General features: G+C 44.0%; 1 protein-coding gene across 1 annotated transcript in view; it reads right to left on the bottom strand.

Annotated features, from left to right (window-relative positions):
- The window catches only part of Msrb2 (methionine sulfoxide reductase B2), a 21,517-nt gene that overhangs the window by 2,625 nt on the left and 14,302 nt on the right, over positions 1 to 4,590 (bottom strand). The window lies entirely within an intron of this gene.

Below are 4,590 nucleotides of genomic sequence, written 5' to 3'. Positions count from 1 at the left end.
CTGATATATCAGGAGCTTCTTAGCCCCCATCTGTTTGTTCTGAGCAGTACAGGACTCCCACTTCCCTCTGCCAGATTCTAAGCTGGGCTTCATGAATAGTCAGTTCTAGAGAATTGCTCCTGCTGCCCCTTTGCTGTCAAAGACATTGTCTGGCTATAGTGAAAAGATGTCTTCTTCCTTGGATGCTAAGGCAAACTAGAAAGTGCAAGATACATATTTAATTGATTAGCGGGTTACATGCTCACTCCACACAAACAGAAGTCCCTTTGCATCATGTCCTCGGATAGTCCTAGATAGTTCTTCCTTCTTTCCTTCCTTCTTTCTTTCTTTCTTTCTTTCTTTCTTTCTTTCTTTCTTTCTTTCTTTCTTTCTTTCTCTGTCTCTCTCTCTCTTTCTTTCTTCCTTCCTCTTCTTCTTTTCTTTCTTTTTTTGCATCTTTTTTTTTTTTGGTTTGTTCTCCTAAGTTTATTTCCCCTCTCATTTCTGGATATTCCATAGCCAGCCCCACCACCCCCAAGCAACAGCAGAAGCAGTAGGTAATCAATGATAATTCTAAATGTAACTGTAGAAACATTCCCATTCATTTCTGAACAGGGTTACATGAAGTTTTAAACAATATTACTATGTTACTTGGCACATGCAGGACATCAGTGTACAATGTATAAAAACAAACAAGTATCAGGGTCCCAAATACTCCTGATTTAAAGAAGATTTATGATCATAAAATGCATAATCTTGAAATAGTTTTTCTTTAGACAAGGTCTCACTGTATAACCAAAGTGGCAGCTTGAACTCTAGATCCTCCTGCCTCCACCTCCTGGACACTTGGACTACAGACATGCTCCACCACTCCTGGGAACAGACCCTTCAGAAGCAGTGTACGGGGAGAGCAGGGAGGTAGAGAAGGTGGGGGCAGAACAGTGTCAGCAGGTTCTAAAGTTAAAAGATGATTCTGGGTCTATTGGGGAGTGCTGACATGCTGGACAGCATCTCTGGCTTGGCAACGCTCAACTCAAGTTCTCAGATGAGTGGAATCAGCGCAACTCACTGCAACAAGCAGAACCTTGAGAAGGACAATGGGAGCCCTGCCAGGCCTGGCTGGCGACTAGGTCTGGAAAGGGAGCTTAGGGGTAATCTGGCCAAGTGTACCTTTAGAATCTGGCAGTGTCTACCTAGGGACCTATGGCTATGATTTGGAAGGCCAGCATGAGAAGGTGAAGACACCAACCAAGTAAAAGCATTGTCTGAGTGGCCCAGTGGGAGACTGGGTAAGCTATTTAACCTTGCCAGGCCTCAGTTCCTCACATGAAAAGAGACCATGAGAGCTGCAGAGAATTCAGAGAACTCCGCTGAAGCGAGGGTGCGCACAGCAAACTGGCAGGTGGTGGCTCCGTGCTGACACACTTCCGGTTCCTAGGGAACATGAGCTCAGAGCTAGCCCTTAACAGAGGGATGACTCCTGGGGTCTGAACACGGTTTCAATTTAAGTTGAAAGTTCCTTGCCATGCAGCAGTGTCAAGAGTTGGAGTACTGAGGTTCTCACAGGCTCAGCTCAGTTAGCAAGAGAGCCAGTTGGTGACACACGGCCACTCTTGTGTTTTATCTCCATGTGCTGGCTCGCCCTTTGGCCTTCCGTTTTGAAATAGCAGGAAGCCCTTACCAGTACCCAAAAGGATGTGGCTCCATCCTCTCAGATTTCTCAGCCTGCTGAGGCCTGGCCCCAAATAAACTTCTCAATAAAGAACCAGTATCAGGTGTTCTGTCCCGCAAGACAAAGGAGACTGACACAAAGCTGTTGAGCAAGTTCTTTAAAGACTTGAAACATCCGTTTTCACAACTATTACATGGAGCACACGGCTCATTGCAGGCGGACCACTTGTGTTGTACTAAAGCCAGTGCTTAGGACAAGAGTCCAAGAAGCTGGAGATGGCCTGCAGATAAAACACATGCTTCTTTCTCAGAGAGGCTCATAACCAGCAGCAATTCCAGGGGGTTGGACACACTCTTCTGGTCTCTATGAGTACCATATTCAGGTGTATACACAAATACACACTGGCAATATAAAATACATAAAAATAAAAATATTTTCTAAAAAAGTAAGAGTTTAATGATTATGACTTCTGTTACATATCCCACAAGCGCTCCATAGCTGAAGTCTTCAGGTAAGATCAGCATTGCTGGGCCGCTTAGCAGCAGAGAAGATGCTGTGGATGGAAGCTTGTTTGAGCACATCACGTTAGCTTCCTGGGGTGGTGTTAACAAATTACAACAAAGTAGGGGAGATGTGCTCATGGTTCTGAAGGCTGAAAGTCCCAAATCAAGATCTCAGCAGAGCCATGTCCCCTAGAAGACCTCAGGATGCCTCTCTGCTCCTCCCCTTAGCATCCAGAAGTGGCTGACAAAGATCTGCGATGCTCCAGTCTTTGTGTCCTTTTCATGCGGTGATCTCCTCCTTGATCCTGTTTCCCCTCCTCCTATTAGGGCACCAGCCATATTGGATTAAAGGAAGATCCAGCTTCAGTATGGCCTGATTGCAACAACCGGATTCCCACCCAAGATCCTGTTCACAGTCTCCGGAGATGAAGGCTTCAACAGGCCTTCCTCAGAGACACAGTGCTCTAGTTGGTCTTTCTGTGGCTGTGATAAAAACCCTCTGACCAGAAGGAACATAGGAAGTAAGAAGGTTCATTTCAGTTTACACCTCCCAGGTCACAATCCATCACTGAAGGAAGTGAGGGCGAGAGCGTGGAGGAAGAAATGTCGCTACTGCACGTTCTCTCTGTGCTCAGACTCAAGTTCTATCATGATCCAGGACCACCTGTGCAATGTTGGCACTGTACCAGATCAATCGTCAGTCAAGACAGTTTCCACAAATATTAGGTCTTAAGACCAATCTGGCCTAGGCAATTAAAACTACTTCTTTCCAGGTGGCTCTTGGTTGTGCTAAATCAACCATTAAAAACTAGCCAGGACACATAGCTCAACCCATGCTGTATGTACATAAAATTAACTGGCCAAAGGCCTTAAACTGTCTATCATCTTTATCTCTTTTACTAAATAAAATGTTTGGCCAATAAAAAGCACTTAAGCTCTGAACTGTGTGCTGACAAAGTCACAGGAACTTAGAGGAGGGGAAAAAAAGCCAAATGCAGTGTGTGTTCTCAAGAAGGCTTCATGGAGAAACCCAGGGCCATGAACTTAGGTACACAGAGGGGCAAGCGCATCATCCCAAGAACGTCAGCATGACCACCAACCTGCAGGAGAAGCCACTGAAGAGTCCAGGGTTCCTGAATTGACCTTCTAATTTCTCGAAGATTCAGTTTTTGTTGACAAACCTTTCACTTCATTCTGACTCTACACAAACATTTGCAGGAATGGCTTTTGTGTACCCCTGTTTCCTCCAAAAGAAGCTTGAGACTAGAAATAAAGAGCTAATATGAGAGAGAAATCAAGAATATACTCCTAACACTATTCCCTCGCATGCTAAGAATGCTCCAGAAAGGGCTGGAGAGGTGGCTCAGTGGGTAAGAGGCCTGGCTGCTCTTCCGGAGGACCTTGGTTCAATTCCTAGCTTCTGCTTGCAGCTCACAACCATCTGTAAATCCAGTCCTGGGGGATCTGGTGCCCCCTTCTGGTCTTCATGGGATCTGGATGCACATTGCACAGCAATACATGTCCACAAAACATCCATTCATATAAAAGTAGTAAGTAGTGTTCAAAATAGATTTTTATAAAAGAATGCTCAATAATACAGTCTTCATTTATATATTTTCACTTATTAGAAGGTGTCTTATCATATGAGAATTCACTAATTAGAACATATTCCTCATCATAAAACGCACTGAGCATCAATCCCTGACAAGGGCTTATCTCTAAGAATACATCACTGTTAGTATGTCTGGAGGGCTGGGAAGGTGTTACACCTTGTTCTGCTGGGTTTCCATCTATTAGCTCTTAACTTAGTTAATCCCAGCAACCCTATGAGCTGGATACACTGTATTATCATTTTACAGGTAAATGAAAAAAATCAAGGTAGAGAGATGTTAAGAAACTTACCCAAAGTTACCCAACGGAGCTGATACAGACACCTAGACAGGCTTTATCACACTCCTATAAATGGATGCTCTTTAAGAAGGGTGTGTTCTAGAATGGAGCTGATTATTATGATTTGGTGTTCAACACGCCCCTAAATCCCAGGTGTTAAAGGCAAGTTGGAACTGTCAAGAGATGGAGCCTCATGCAAGTCCTTTAGGTCACTGGGGGTCTGTCCCTGAAGAGGATTGTGGGCGTCAGGCTCTTCTTTCTCCCCTTTGTTCCTGGCCATGCAGTTGGGGTTTTGCTTTACCATACACTATCACCATAAAAATAAGACCTCCAAGACACTGAGCCAAATATTTATAAGCTGATTAGCCCCTGTGTTTATTATAGTAACAGGAAGGTAGATGGATATGTTGTTATAGTAACAGGAAGCTAAATGGATATGTTGTTATAGTAACAGGAAGCTAGATGGACATGTTGTTATAGTAACAGGAAGCTAGATGGATATGTTGTTATAGTAACAGGAAGCTAGATGAACATGTTGTTATAGTA

Source organism: Microtus ochrogaster, chromosome 16, assembly GCF_000317375.1.
Source record: "Microtus ochrogaster isolate Prairie Vole_2 chromosome 16, MicOch1.0, whole genome shotgun sequence".
NCBI classification, from domain to species: Eukaryota; Metazoa; Chordata; class Mammalia; order Rodentia; family Cricetidae; genus Microtus; species Microtus ochrogaster.
Note: the sequence above shows the minus strand (reverse complement) of the source record. Positions and strands in the feature narration are given on the sequence as shown.